The sequence below is a fragment of the Mytilus californianus genome, unplaced genomic scaffold (assembly GCF_021869535.1).
Source record: "Mytilus californianus isolate M0D057914Y unplaced genomic scaffold, xbMytCali1.0.p SCAF_4, whole genome shotgun sequence".
In the NCBI taxonomy this organism is placed as follows: Eukaryota; Metazoa; Mollusca; class Bivalvia; order Mytilida; family Mytilidae; genus Mytilus; species Mytilus californianus.
The window spans coordinates 73,156,360-73,173,193 of record NW_026262690.1 but is presented as its reverse complement, the minus strand read 5'-3'; the positions used below and the strand labels follow the sequence as shown (position 1 = coordinate 73,173,193).

Here is a 16,834-nt window from a genome sequence, read left to right as displayed (position 1 = left end):
TTTTGTGGTAATAAGCATTGTGTATAAGTTTCATAACATTTGTTTGAGGCATACTAAAGTAAGAGAACCGAAACGAAAAATTCAGCAATTTTTCCATTTGTAAAGGGGCATAATTCTAGAACGGTAAAAGTGAAGTCACCAAAATTCGAACTCGATCTGTGTTTTGTGGTAATAAGCATTGTGTATAAGTTTCATAATATTTGGTTGAGGCAAACTAAAGTTAGAGAACTGAAACAAAAATTCAGCAATTTTTCCATTTGTAAAGGGGCATAACTCTAGAACGGTAAAAGTGACGCCACCAAAATTCAAACTTGATCTGTGTTTTTAGGTAATAAGCATTGTGTATAAGTTTCATAACATTTAGTTGAGGCAAACTAAAGTTAGAGAACGGAAACCAATTTTGGGATGTACGGACGGACGTACAGACAGACAAGGGTAAAACTTAATGCCCCCTCTGCTTCCAGTAGTCTTTATTTCATTTATTATGAGAAATTCAATAGTGAATAAATATCATGCAGGCAGATATATATATTTGTTAAGAAATTATATTTTGTAAATGTAATTTTGACATAATATTTGAAATACAACATTAACATTTCTTAAATAAGCATTTCGTTACCATAAATTACGTAAAACTTTTACTAAATTCTTTCATAGATACAAAGATTTGATTAGTAAATTTGGCTGTACCTGTAGAAAACTGATTAAAAACGGTATTTCACATCCTAAATTTTACGGTAATATTGTACTTAAAAGCGCAGAAATCACTATATGATCCGTGTAAACTCATCGAACCTTTAAACAAACTTATTAGTAAGGTTATCTTACCAATGTTGTAATTAGATCTTTGAATATAGTTTACATTGGCACTAATATCGATTTTGTCATCAGCAAATTAAAACATAACTAAATTTGTATTCTTTTCAAACGGGATGTATAAAGACACACCCACGTTCATTTTGATCTATAAAGAGGTTAAACTCCTAACTATCCTACTGCCTGTCGATACATTTATTTTTGGCATTGCACAAGTCATGTCTTCTTTGACTGTCCATGACATTAAAATACTAAATCCCTGGGATGTGTTTTAGTTGATTTTAGTCTCTGATGCATGATTTTTTATTCTTGTTTTTGGCTTTTAACTAGCTGTCAGTAACTGCGAGTACTCTCAAATCGTACTTTCTTGTTTATTTGACCTATTGATACTAATTGTAATGCTTTTTAATTATTTAATGTTATTCAGGGTTATATCTGGTATATATACCAGCTTTGATAAGTGTTTGGTATTACTATAAATTTTCATTTCGTACTATGAAAATCAAAATTATTTATTTTGTAAAAATATTTCTTCTCTCTATTTGAACTGTACACGTATACCTAACAACAAAATTATTTTCATTTACCTGTGTTTAAAGTAATTGCAAATGGCTGATATTTTTGTACGAGCATATTGTTTTTCTTATATTGTTTAACATCTCATAGCGGTATAACGTTACTTTTATCATTCTTCCCTTAGTTTATTTATTTTGTATTTGCATTGTATCATAGGTCAAATTTATTTGTTCAGTGTATGTTCAATTGTGTTAATATGTCCTTTGATTGAGTTTAGCTATTTCAGTTGATATTTTATAGTGTGTCTTTCTATGTTGTGATGTTACACTATTGTTTCAGAAAAAGGGTGAAGGTTTGGTACCATTAAAACATTTAAACCCGCTGCATTTGTTTGCACCTGTCCTAAGTCAGGAATCTGATGTTCAGTAGTTGTCGTTTGTTGATGTGGTTCATAAAGTGTTTCTCGTTTTTTATATAGATTAGACCGTTGGTTTTCCCATTTGAACGGTTTTACACTAGTAATTTTTGGGGCCCTTTATAGCTTGCTGTTCGGTGTGAGCCAAGGCTCCGTGTTGAAGACCGTACTGTGACCTATAATGGTTTACTTTTATAAATTTTGACTTGGATGGAGAGTTGTCTCATTGGCGCTCATACCACATCTTCTTATATCTATAAAACTTAGTTGACAGAAAAGTATATAAACAATTCCTGTAAATGTAAAATGTTCTAAATTCATATGCTGTCCACTAAGTTAAGTGTTCAAATACCTGATTCTGGCTGTTTTTTGTCATTTGTTCTGATGCTTTCAACAAAAGAGTCCAATACACTGTCTTGAAATAATTCCCTACAAGAGGGGGGTTTGGGCCTACTGTAGGCATGTTTTTCTCTTTTACTTGATAAATAAAACCAAATAAAGGCTATAAAAAATGTAGACATGAGAAATTGAAAATTTTTCAAAATTTTTTAATACAAATAAACCGTTTTTTTTTTTAGTAAGACTTACGAAACCATTCTGATTTGAACCAAGAACTTTACTGAAACTTTAATAAAAAAACTTTTTTTTTAAAACTTTTTTTTTTAATTATTTGTTAAGTTTAGAGGACATGTTTTTCAACATACAATCAACATTCCTATGGAAACTATGTGCGTCCTTCTGATTACTAATTTTTTCTTACATCCTTATAAGACAAATTTGATAGAGGAGATGACTGTCATTAGTTTTTACTTCCATGAGCAACTCAACAGTTACCATATTTGGAACAAGAACATCCTACACTTTCACCAGATCTCAGTTGTTGCCAGGATTTCTGTTGCTGGATGTTTGATGTTTAGGGTTGTGTTTTACTTTTAATGGTTGTCTTTTCCTCGTTTCTATTTTGGTTTAAGTGTTGTTTGTCTTATTGAAAATATGAATTTTTATTCTCCTCTCTCTCTTTTTACTTAAGTTAACATCCCCTTTTTGAACAAATCATGCGAGATGAGAGATTTTAATTTCAAATCCTGTAACTTTAGGTAGAAGGCTATAACTTACAACTTCCTAAGTTTGGCAGCATCAAATGTTACAGGTAACTTACTCATTCTCACCGATACTAGCAGATGATCTTCTAATAGTTGGTGTCTTGCTGTAACCATGTTCTCTGTTGATTAATAAGTAGGTTTTATTTATGGTGCCGTCAGACTTGAAAATAAAGGTCACTTAATAAAAAAAATTAATCTTTTAAGATATATGATCTTTGAAATGAGGCTCAACATTCCTTGATATTACCAAAAAGTTATAGTATTTAAGCATATGTTTAACTTTATAACAGAAAGTAGCATATCCACACATGTATTGTTGTATTTTAATCATATTTAACATACATTAAATAGGACAACCATATTTTAGGAAGGCCAATTTATGAATTATTATTGAAAATTAGGTTTCATAAATGGTATATAGAATATGCAGTGAACATGGTTCCATATGTAGAAAATGCATTAATTTTTGTGTACTGTTTAGAAAAATCAAGCAGTAACAAGTCATAATTTTATAAATATATCTTTTTTTATAGAAACATACAAGATCAAACTGGTTAACTGCAAAATGTTTTGTGATAAATCAAAACATCCAGAAAAGTTGCTTGTGAATCTATGGATATATAATTACTTACTTGCTTAACCCTACAGTGTTGTTAACATTGACATTTCCATTATGTACAATACTTGTACCTAAACTAGAAATATGAAATATAAGTAAAGAATTTTTTTTTTAATTGTTAAACATAATTTATCAGAAAAAAGAAAAACAAGTCTCATTGCTAGACCAAATTCTGCTCCCGTCTCTTCTCTATACCTATGTACATGGTTTATTGAGAATAAAGATATACAGTAAGGCAATCATTATAATCGATCTACAGTATGTAATTGCAGTGGTGTTTATATTGTAAATCCTTGCTGTATTGTAATCGAAATGCCATAAAAACAAAACTGTCTGTTGCTATTAGCATTTCCTAATAACAGTCTGCGACGTTAAGCGAAAGCCCGAAGCCCCTGTCTAGTAAAAATCTCACCGGACTTGTGCAGAAGCACTGGTGTTTGCCCGACCGGTCTTGTGAACATCTGAAATCGTTTGCGAAATTGTAGCCGGTATTTTATTGAATCTATGAAAAACAAGTTACAAATTTGTCGCAGACCTTGTTTTCTTCCGTTAACTGGTATCCCTATTTAATTATATAGGGTTGTTCCCCCTTCTTATCAAAGGGAACCAGTCGTCAACGCGATATACCCAATTACCAATGAAATCGAGAACGAGGCTCGACCATGTGCTTGCAATAAACACAATCTATAAATACCACTCAATGTAAACAAACAATCAAGGATTCGATCTCATTCATTCTGAAATGGAAACAGGGGGCTATCCCAGGTAAAACTTTGAAAAGTTGAAAATGCCTTCATGAATAACCGGAGAAGTTTTGAGTTGAAAAAACCTATGCAGAAAACGATCTAGGCATTTTATTATTTTAAACAAAAGTCAAAATTAACAGCGAAAGTGACAATAAAGAGGGTGTTGATAGGGGTTTGGCCACAGACCACAATTAATTCCTCTATTAGTTCTTTATAACATTTTGTCTAATTAAAAAAAAATTACCTGTTTTTTTTGTCAAATCTTTTGTGTATGTAATGTACAGTACAAGTCCAAAATTTATCCAAGTTTAGGAAAAATTGAACGTTTACATCTTACAAATTTAGCCAATACACATCCATACCCCTATGGACAAGTCAAGAGATGTTCCGAAAACTGTAAATATTACCTTTTTGCACCTGGCCTAATCACTCTTTCCATATCAAAATCAGTTAAAATAAAACATCCAAAAATTTATTTCAGCTCTCTTCTTTCATTTCCACCTTATAATAAACAGCTGCGCCATGAGCGCATGATACGCCCGTCGTCTTGTGTGTGAATTTTTATGCAATAAGCATAAATAGTTTCTGACATACGGCGTGACATGCGAAACCCCCCCCTTTTTTTTTAACAAAAAACTCAATATCTCTAAAATAAAATTTTGAATCAAAACCAAAAAGTATACAGATCTTTAGATTTAATATAACTAAGAAGTGTGTAAAATTTTAAGCAATAATCATAAATCGTTTTTGAGATACGGCGCGACATGTGAAAAACCCTCCCCCTTTTTTTACAAAATACTGAATAACTCAAAAATAAAATTTTGAATCATCACCAAAAAGTATACAGATCTTAAGGTTAATATAACTAAGAAGTGTGTAAAGTTTTCAGCAATAATCATAAACTGTTTTTGAGATACGGCGCGACATGTGAAAAACCCCTCCCCCTTTTTTAACAAAATACTCAATATCTCTAAAATAAAATTTTGAATCATCACCAAAAAGTATACAGATCTTAAGATTAATATAACTAAGAAGTGTGTAAAGTTTTAAGCAATAATCATAAATTGTTTTTGAGATACGGCCCAACATGTGAAAAAAAACACACACCTGTTTCAGTTACTAAGTCCCGTAACTCAAAAAGTTTTAATCTTATTTTCACCAAAAAGTATACAGATCGTTTGACCATCATAAGAAACAACTATGTTAAGTTTCATCAAACTCAATCCCAGCCTTCCCATTGTGGTATGGTACCTTGCAGTACAATTTCAGAGAGATCCATAAACTTGAACACAAGTTATTGTCTGGAAACTAGAAAAATGTGTTTTTTGGCCCAAATTCCTAAAAGTTTAGGGCAATTACCCCCAAACTCAAACCCAGCTTTCCCTTTATAATATGGAACCTTGTAGTACAATTTCAGAAAGATCCATACACTTACACACAAGTTATTGTCCTGAAACTAGAAAAATGCTTGTTTTTTGCCACTTTTTTGGCCCCTAATTCCTAAAATTTTGAGGCAATTACCCCCAAAATCAATCCTAGCATTCCTTTTGTGATATGGAACCTTGTGGTACAATGTCACAGAGATCCATACACTAACACACAAGTTATGTCTGGAAGTTACAAAAATGCTTATTTTTGGCCCCTAATTCCTTTACTGTTGGTACCATAACCCCCAAAATCAATCCCAACCTTTCTTTTGTGGTATTGAACCTTGTGGTAAAATTTCATAGAGATCCATTCACTTAAACTAAAGCTAGAGTGCGAAAACCAATGTGTCTTCGGACAACACCGGGAGACGACGTCATACCAATATACGACCACAAAAATTGTTTTGCGGTCGTATAAAAATAACAAAATGCTCCGCTGGGCGCAGCTTGATACGACCGCAGAGGTCGAACCCTGAACAGTTGGGGCAAGTATGGACACAGCATTCAAGCTTGATACAGCTCTGAATTTGGATTGTGATTAAATATTTGACACAGCATAGGTTTCTGACACAGAATGAATGTGGTCTAAGAACTTTAAAATTTATAATTTACCTATTATGGTCCAATATCCAAAATCTAAATACATGGTTAGATTCAGCATATCAAAGAATCCAAAGAATTCAATTTTTGATGAAATCAAACAAAGTTTAATTTTGGACCCTTTTGACCTCAATGTGGACCAATTTGATAACGGGGCCCAAAAATCAAAATACATGGTTAGATTCAGCATATCAAAGAACCCCATATATTCAATTTTTGTTGAAATCAAACAAAGTTAAGTTTAGGACCCCAACTTGGACCAACTTGAAAACTGGGCCAATAATCAAAAATCTAAACACATGTTTAGATTCAGCATATCAAAGAACCCCAAGAATTCAATTTTTGTTAAAATCAAACTAAGTTTAATTTTGGACCCTTTGGATCTGAATGTAGACCAATTTGAAAACTGGACCCAAAATTAAAATATAAATACACGGTTACATTTGGCATATCAAAGAACCCAAATAATTCAATTTTTGATGAAATAAAACAAAGTTTAATTTTGGACCCTTTTGACCTCAATATGAACCAATTTGATAGCGGGCCCACAAATAAAAAATCTAAATACATGGTTATATTCAGCATATCAAAGAACCCCATATATTCAATTTTTGTTGAAATCAAACAAAGTTTAATTTTGGACCCCAATTTGGACCAACTTGAAAACTGGGCCCGAAATCAAAAATCTAAATACATATTTAGATTCAGCATATCAACGAACCCCATATCTTCAATTTTTGTTAAAATCAAACTAAATTTTATTTTGGACCCTTTGGACCTTAATGTAGACCAATTTGAAAACTGGACCCAAAATTAAAAATCTAAATATACAGTCAGATTTGGCATAACAAATAAATAAATGTGGTCAAAGATTTTACAAATCTAAAGCGCCATACTGTGCAATTAAAGATTACTTCTTGAAATTTTTCAATATTTGAAATTTGAAAAAAAAATAATATTTGAAGAATAATTCTTTTTAATTTCTGAAATCTGAAATGAGAATTACCCTCCCCCTTTTCCCCAAAAAAATTCTTTCCCTCAAGATATGGTCATAATCTCAATTCAAATTTCCAATGGAATTTGCAACCATAATTACCCATTTAAATTTACCATAGTGCTAACTTAATTTGTTTTATAATAGAATTTAAAATATGGTGTCAAATCTTTCATATGGATTTTTTTGTAAAAAAAAAAAGATGCATCATTTGCAGATATTTTTACTGGTCTTCCTTTATAAATATGCATTTCTTTAAACATAATTTAAAAGCAGTGTAAAGGAAGTAATCAAAACGTTGTATGTGTATTACCTCCCTTACACTGTTTTAAATTGTCTTAATTGTTCATAAACCATTACTTTATACATAATTTAAAAGCAGTGTAAGGGAGGTAATTTAAATGATGTATTTGATTTATCTCCCTTACACTGCTTTAAATTATGTTTTGAACTAAAGTATTTGTCCATATAAAAATGCGTTTTTTGCGCCTTTTTTGGCCCCTAATTCCTAAAATTTTGAGGCAATTACCCCCAAAATCAATCCCAGCATTCCCTTTGTGATATGGAACCTTGTGGTACAATGTCAGAGAGATCCATACACTAACACACAAGTTATGTCTGGAAGTTACAAAAATGCTTATTTTTGGCCCCTAATTCCTTAACTGTTGGTACCATAACCCCCAAAATCAATCCCCACCTTCCTTTTGTGGTATTGAACCGTATGGTAAAATTTCATAGAGATCCATTCACTTAAACTAAAGTTAGAGTGCGAAAACGAATGTGTCTTCGGACGTCATAGACGCCAACGTCATACCAATAAATGATCGCAAAATTTTTTTGCGGTCGTATAAAAAGGGGTCAAACAGTATTGACAGAAAGGGCTGAAACAGGGGTCAAAGGGCTTTCAGTGCATCAAAATGTCAAAAAATGGCCAAAAATGTCCAAAAATGCACATTATCACAGAATCATGATTTATATAAGTTAAAATTACAATAAACAAATATTATTTATCATTTGAAGTGACTTTCTGCCAATAAAGTTGGTCCATTCTTTATTTTCAAGATTTTGGGTATCAGCCTCTTAGGCCACAGACCACAATTAATTCCTCTATTAGTTCTTTATAACATTTTGTCTAATTAAAAAAAAATTACCTGTTTTTTTTTGTCAAATCTTTTGTGTGTGTAATGTACAGTACAAGTCCAAAAATATATCCAAGTTTCAGAAAAATTGAACGTTTACATCTTACAAATTTAGCCAATACACATCCATACCCCTATGGACGAGTCAAGAGATGTTCCGAAAACTGTAAATATTACCTTTTTGCACCTGGCCTAATCACTCTTTCCATATCAAAATCAGTTAAAATAAAACATCCAAAAATTTATTTCAGCTCTCTTCTTTCATTTCCACCTTATAAAAACTAAGAAATGTATGAGAAAAGGAAAGAAAAAAAATAAAGAAAAAATACACTTTAATTAAAGGGAACTATATTCATGAACAACGAAAAGTGGGGTCATTAATTGTGGTCTTGGGTCTATTAGACCCTTTTTCTTCAATATAACACCCCGAAAAATGGCACGCATTAAGCTTATTCTCTATTGAACTAGCAAACCATATATCAAATCAATCCGACAAGTTTTATGGCAGTTCTAATAGTTTTAATAACACTACCCTCATGTTGATAATTCTAGGTATTTTCTGGCATGAAACTTTCAAAACATGTAACTACTATGAAAAGTAAAAGTTTAATAACTTTCTTGTTAAACATGATATCTTTAAAAAATAAAATGTCTATAGCAGCTGAATGGTTAAATTTCTAGAATCTGAAAGAAAATTTATCAAACATTATGTTTTTTCAATTGAAATTATTTTTTTTCTTAAATTCTTGTAAATTTAGTTAATATACCAACACTGAATATAAATAAAATTCCATTATAAATATTTAAAAAGAAAATTCACTTTCAAAACTTGTCTTAAAAAATTGCTCATCTTATCTGTAATAAGTAAAATATAACATAAACACTAATTAGACACATTTCACAGGTACTTGGCCTGTTTACCTGAGGTACCAATATTCATGTGTAACATCAGGTCAGATTACATGTAAAGAAAATTTCAAACTAGTGTAATTTCTTTATTCCTTGAAATATTACTCTGAAATAAACTTTGTAGTGAAGTTTTCTGTTTTGTTTATTTTTATAGATAAATAGATTTTAATTTTGTAACAGATTTCTGTAAGAAAAATAGTTATTAAAAAATATATTGCATTTTCATAAAAAAATTATTTAAAAAATTAATAAAAAAAATAAATATGCTTCTTTGTTGAATTAATCTCTTAATAAATGATAAAGTAACATATTTAAATAGATTTGGATAAAACAATCTTTATCTGGACCCCTAATAATAGATTAATTGGCTTAGATGGATACTGCTAAGAAAACTCTGTTTATTCAGAGTTGCCTCTGAAGGTGGTCTCTTGAAATCCACACCACAGACTGCATCAAAGGAAAAAATGTACATCAAAGCAGATATCATACAATGCTTGATAATAAATATAAGGATGTCCAAAGTATATGCTATCAGTCCAAGCTGCCATATTACGGATCCAGTTAAATTTTCAAAATGTTCACTAAAGGTTATACCCCATATAACAAAGGCAAGAAGATGTCAAAGAAAGACAACTCTCCAAGAAATCCTGGATGGTTACCTGTTGGCACAAGTGGTAGAAGCAGAAGCCGGACGTCAATACAGATCCCGGATTCAGCTAGTGCAAGTACTTCCTATGTGCGGCAAACTTTACAATCTCCTGACTGTGAAGAGACGACTGGTCACATCTGTAATCTTCGACTGCAAGCGAATGCTGACCTGAAAAAAGAAGAAAACATAGCATTACATTCTGGTATGAGATGGATAGACAGTCAACTGACACTCAGCTTGTACAACACTACTTTTGATAAACACCAAGTGAACTCACCCTCCTGTCCTAAGTTTAATGTCGACTATCAGGAACAGAAAAAGTGGGGAACTTGCTGGCAGTATACCCTGAAATGCATAACCTGTGGTTTTATTGGAGACAGAATGAAGATGTATAAAGAAATAGCTAATGGCAAACCAGGACCCAACACAGGACAACCAAATGTAGCCCTTGCATCCGCTTTGCAGGATTGCCCAATTGGAAATACCATGATGCAGCAACTACTTGCAGGAGTGGATACACCAACACCATGTCGAAGCAGTATGCAACGCACATCTAACAGAGAAGCAGCTGAAATGGTCAAACTCAATAAAACAGACATGGCACAGAAACTTGAACAAGTCAAAGAAGTCAACAGAAAGAGAGGTGTACCAGAAAATGAAATTAACATAACTGTGGATGCTCAATACAACAGCAACACAATTGTTAGTAAAAAGAAGCCCGGTCAGAATGCCACTCAAGTATTCGCACTTGGTATTGAAACAATGACAGACAGAAAGTTTATTGTAGCTGCAGTTGTGCAGAATAAGATGTGTTGGAAAGGGGCTTGGCTTAGAGGTAAAGGCTTTCCAATAGAATGTCCAGGCCATGAAGACTGTACAGCAAATTTATACAGAGCTGCTTCCCTGTCAGAGTATGAGCTGGGAAAAGAGATTGGAAACCAGCTAGGACTACAGAAATTTCTTGTACGGTATGTGACCACAGATGGAGATGGACGTTCAGCTAGAGGTATTGAAGATGCCATTAAAGCTCTCGAACCAATGTGGAAGGTAGAAAGACTGGCAGATCCAGTACAATTTGGACAGTCTCAATTCAGGGCCTCTAATCGAGCTCAATACAGTGCGGGAATGTTCCATGGAAAAACAAGAGAGGAAAATAGACAACTGAAGACAGTGTTTAGCAAAGATCTCAAGTGCAGATGCTCCATGATAATAAATAAACTGATGGAAAAGTACGACAAAAACATTGATGAAATAAGTAAAGACTTACCAAAAGTTCTAGATGCAACTCTTCGCTGCTATGATGGTGACTGCACCCTATGTCAGGAAAATTCTATTGTCTGCAAAGGTGATGCTGCACTTAACTGGTGGAGTCGTTCATCTTACTTGTCCACATACCAAATCACTGCCCTGCAAATGGATAAAACACAAATTTATGGAAAGGACGACTTGCTTCAGAAGTACATAGAAATAACAACATGCCGGGAACCTCGACCCAACTGAAATGTACGAATCTAGGAGTAGACCTTTCAGAACGAAGTAAACTTCACCTGAAGAAAATGGACACTGACTTTAAATACAACCAGGATTATATACTTAGACCAGCGGTTCAAGAAAGGAGATTAAAGCAGAATGCAGAAAAGCTAGCTGAGCACAAGACATGGAGAGAAATGAATAAAAAGCATGACCATTACAGCAAAGGTCAATTAGATCCACAGCCTGCCTTAAAGTTCCACGACAGCTACTGCAAACCAAAGCTTCCAAGACCTGCTGCAGACTGAGATACCAGTTGATCCACAAATAGATCAACAGCAAACAGAATCATAAAAGGTCCTTTTTAGGACCACCTAAATATTAAAATAAATGTGGATAGTGTCCACATGTGGACACATATGATGCCCCCGCTTGCATATCATATAGTTATAAAGGGACATAACTGAAGAACGGTAAAAGTGACACTATCCAAATTTGAACTTGATCTGAGTTTTGTGGTAATAAGCATTGTGTGTAAGTCTCATAACATTTGGTTGAGGCTAACTTAAGTAGAGAACAGAAACTAAAAATTCAGCAATTTTTCTATTTGTAATGACGCATAACTCTAGAACGGTTGTGTATAAGTTTTACAACATTTGGTTGAGACAAACTAAATAAACTGCTTCGCTGAGTGCAGCTAGATACGCTCGCAGAGGTCCAACCCTGAACAGTTGGGGAAAAAATGGACACAATATTCAAGCTTGATTCAGGTCTGAATTTGGATTGTAATTAAATATTTGACATATTATAGGTTTCTGAATAAATGTAGTCAAAGAACTTGAAATTGGTTATATGAATTGAATTTGTATTCAATTAAAGATTTCTTGCTGTTGTGCAATAGTCCCCAATACTTAGTAAATCTGTTGTCAGACTATAAACAAATAAAGTTCAATTAATTCTCAATGTCATACTAAAAATTTATGGAAATAAAAAGGGAGCTTACATCAATAGATATAAACAATTCACCAAAGTTTAGTGAGAATTGGTGACAGCATTTTTGAGTTATTGTCCGAAAACTGGAAAAATCACCCCTTTTTTTAATGAATAAAACCCCATAACTCAGAAATGTAAAATGTAAAATTTATAAAATTCTAAAGGGAGCTTACATCAATACATACAAACAATTCACCAAAGTTTCATATGAATTGCTGAAAGAATTTTTTAGTTTTTGTCCGAAAACTGGAAAATCCCCCCTTTTTTTATGAATAAAACCCTGTAACTCAGAAACGTAAAATCTAAAAGTTATAAAAATCGAAAGGGAGCTCATGTCAATAGATATAAACAATTCACCACAATTTCTTGCAAGTTGGTGAAAGCATTCTTGACTTATTGTCCGAAAACTGGAAAATCCCCCTTTTTTTAATGAATAAAACCCCATAACTCGGAAACGTAAAATCTAAATTTTATAAAAAACGAAAGGGAGCTCACGTCAATAGATATAAACAATTCACCAAAGTTTTATGCAAATTGGTTAAAGCATTTTTGAGTTAATGTCCAACATGTTGACGACGGACAGACGGACGGACGGACAGAGGTATACCATAATACGTCCCGTAAACGGGCGTATAAAAATTCAGCAATTTTTATGTTTATAATGGGACATAACTCTAGAATGGTAAAAGTGTTGCCACCTAATTTCGTACTTAATCTGTATTATGTAGTAATTAGCATTGTGTATAAGTTTCATAACATTTGGTTGAGGCAAACTCAAGTTAGAGAACTGAAACAAAAAAAATGTACTTGATCTTTACTGAGTTTTGTTGGAATGAATATTGTGTATAGGTTTCACAATGTTTGGCTGGGGAAAACTTCAGTTACAGAATGGAAACTAAAAAATTTTGCAATCTTTCTATTTATAAAGGGGCATAACTCAATAATGGTTAAACTGACACTACCCAAATTCAACTTGATCTGTGTTTTATCAGTGGTAGTCAAAATTAAACATTGCATTGTATAAAGCATTGATTGTCGTTGATTCAACTATAATCATGGTCAAAGGAAGATAACTCCAATTTTAAATTTCTTGCTATTGCACAATACTTATTATATAATAATTTACACATCCTGTTTGGTGTGCATCTCCTACCATATCATTATTATTTGCTTTTAAATATAAAACAGAGAAATAACCAACTTAAAATGGAAAATTTTAAAAGAAAAAAAAAAGGAAAAAAGGAAAAAAAGGAAAAAAAAAAAAAAATCCCCCCCCCCAAATTTTTTGAACCCCCTTATGATTCATCACCCCCAAACTCAATCCCAGCCTTCCCTTTGTGGTATGGTACCTTGCAGTACAATTTCAAAAAGATCCATACACTTGAACACAAGTTATTGTCTGGAAACTAGAAAAATGCTTATTTTTGGCCCCTTTTTGGCCCCTTATTCCTAAACATTTTGGGCAATTACCCCCAAACTCAATTCCAGCTTTCCCTTTGTGATATGGAACCTTGTAGTACAATTTCAGAAAGATCCATACACTTACACACAAGTTATAATCATGAAACTAGAAAAATGCTTGTTTTTTGCCCCTTTTTTGGCCCCTAATTCCTAATATTTTGAGGCAATTACCCCCAAAATCAATCCCAGCATTCCCTGTGTGATATGGAACCTTGTGGTACAATTTCAGAGATATCCATACACTTGAACACAAGTTATTGTCTGGAAACTAGAAAAATGCTTATTTTTGGCCCCTTTTTGGCCCCTTATTCCTAAACGTTTTTGGCAATTACCCCCAAACTCAATTCCAGCTTTCCCTTTGTGATATGGAGCCTTGTAGTACAATTTCAGAAAGATCCATACACCTACACACAAGTTATTGTCATGAAACTAGAAAAATGCTTGTTTTTGCCCCTTTTTTGGCCCCTAATTCCTAATATTTTGAGGCAATTACCCCCAAAATCAATCCCAGCATTCCCTGTGTGATATGGAACCTTGTGGTACAATTTCAGAGATATCCATACACTAACACACAAGTTATGTCTGGAAGTTACAAAAATGCTTATTTTTGGCCCCTTATTCCTTAACTGTTGGTACCATAACCCCCAAAATCAATCCCAACCTTCCTTTTGTGGTATTGAACCTTATGGTAAAATTTCATAGAGATCCATTCACTTAAACTAAAGTTAGAGTGCGAAAACCAATGTGTCTTCGGACGACACCAGACGACGATGACGTCATACCAATATACGACCGCAAAATTTTTTGAGGTAGTATAATAAATGTACCCAATTAATATTTTACCCAAATTATTATTGTCCATTTTTAACTCCACTCTGCACGGAGGGAGGGGATCTGGGTGGCCCAAGCAGGAACGGGTTGAAGCGCATGACTGTCGGCTGTTGTTGAAACCATGAGGTTCCAACGACAGATGTTCGACAGTAATGCATTTCCAATTGTGGCACAGATGCGAAACATCAAAAGTTTTATCAATAAAAATATTCTGATGATGCACCATGTAGGCAAGCCTGTGCACATGCATTTGTCTCCACCCTCTGGCATCTGGAAATTTACAATTAATAACCCCATATTTGCCATTAGGTGTACATAAACCTGTCCAAATTTGACACTGCCCATTATAGCCAGGTGCAGAGCTATCATTCAGTTTTAGCCTATATTTTTGAAAAAATGCATCCATTTTGAAGAAATAATGTTTAGAAAGACATTAGAGTAGTAATATATTCTAATAAAATGCTCCGCAGGGCGCAGCTTGATACGACCGCAGAGGTCGAACCCTGAACAGTTGGGGCAAGTATGGACACAACATTCAAGCTTGATACAGCATTGCATTTGGATTGTGATTAAATATTTGACACAGCATAGGTTTCTGACACAGAATGAATGTGGTCTAAGAACTTAAAAATTTTAAATTGGACATTCACCTATTATGGTCCAATATCCAAAATCTAAATACATGGTTAGATTCAGCATATCAAAGAACCCCATATATTCAATTTTTGTTGAAATCAAACAAAGTTTAATTTTGGACCCCGATTTGGACCAACTTGAAAACTGGGCCCATAATCAAAAATCTAGACACAGATGATGCCCCCGCTTGCATATAACGTTATAAAGGGCCATAAATCACGAACTGTAAAAGTGACACTACCCAAAGGACAAGGTACGATAAGGGCCCGTTTTTGGTCCCCCTATTTTCTCATTTTTCAAAATTTGTTTTGGAAAGCTACTTATCACGTTAAAATATTCCCTTAGGTTTGAAGTTTGTTTGAATGAACTTCAAAAGCATTAATTTCAGAAAATGGGTGAGGTGAGGGGTGTAAAAGGGCATCAAAAACGCCAAAAGAAGGAAAAATTACGATATTTGGCCATTGTTTCTTAAAATTTAATAGTGTGCGCCTACGTGACCCTGAGAAAATTATGGCGATTTAGACAGCAAAAACAGTTCTCATGACATTGGAATAAAAAAATTCCTGGGTCACGTTGGCGCAGGCACTTAAAAACTAATAAAATGCTTCGCTGAGCGCAGGCTGATACGACCGTTGAGGTCGAACCCTGAACAGTTGGGGCAAGTTTGGACACAACATTCAAGCTTGATACAGCATTGCATTTGGATTGTGATTAAATATTTGACACAGCATAGGTTTCTGACACAGAATGAATGTGGTCTAAGAACTTAAAAATTTTAAATTGGACATTCACCTATTATGGTCCAATATCCAAAATCTAAATACATGGTTAGATTCAGCATATCAAAGAACCCTAAGAATTCAATTTTTGTTAAAATCAAACTAAGTTTAATTTTGGACCCTTTGGACCTTAATGTAGACCAATTTGAAAACGGAACCAAACATTAAGAATCTAAATTCACGGTTAGATTCGGCATATCAAAGAACCCCAATAATTCAATTTTTGATGAAATCAAACAAAGTTTAATTTTGGACCCTTTTGACCTCAATGTGGACCAATTTAAAAACGGGGCCCAAAATCCAAAAACTAAATACACGGTTGGATTCAGCATATTAAAGAACCCCAAGAATTCAAGAATAAAACCCCATTGAAATTGGTCAAGAAATAAGCAATCTATACGAAGTATCTTCTTTTGCACAATACTGTGCAATTAAATATTTCTTGCTATTGCGCAATACTGTACAATTGACAATTTCTTGCTATTGCGCAATATTGTGCTATTGGATATTTCTTGCTATTGCGCAATACTGTGCAATTGAAGATTTCTTGCTATTGCACAATACTGTGCAATTGAAGATTTCTTGCTATTGTGCAATACTGTGCAATTGAAAATTTCTTGCTATTGCACAATACTTATTATATAATAATTTACACATCCTGTTTGGTGTGTATCTCCTACCATATCATTATTATTTGCTTTTAAATATAAATCAGAAATAACCAACTTAAA

General features: G+C 33.4%; 2 long non-coding RNA genes across 4 annotated transcripts in view; one reads left to right on the top strand and one right to left on the bottom strand.

Annotated features, from left to right (window-relative positions):
• LOC127738512 (uncharacterized) overlaps positions 1-16,834 on the bottom strand; it is a 63,521-nt gene that overhangs the window by 27,876 nt on the left and 18,811 nt on the right. The gene's annotated exons all lie outside the window — the stretch shown is intronic.
• LOC127738522 (uncharacterized) overlaps positions 6,061-16,834 on the top strand; it is a 28,010-nt gene continuing 17,236 nt past the window's right edge. For all 3 annotated transcript variants that reach the window (XR_008000099.1, XR_008000100.1, XR_008000101.1), the window contains exon 1: positions 6,061-6,202. This is a non-coding gene — a long non-coding RNA (uncharacterized LOC127738522). The remainder of the gene's footprint in view (positions 6,203-16,834) is intronic.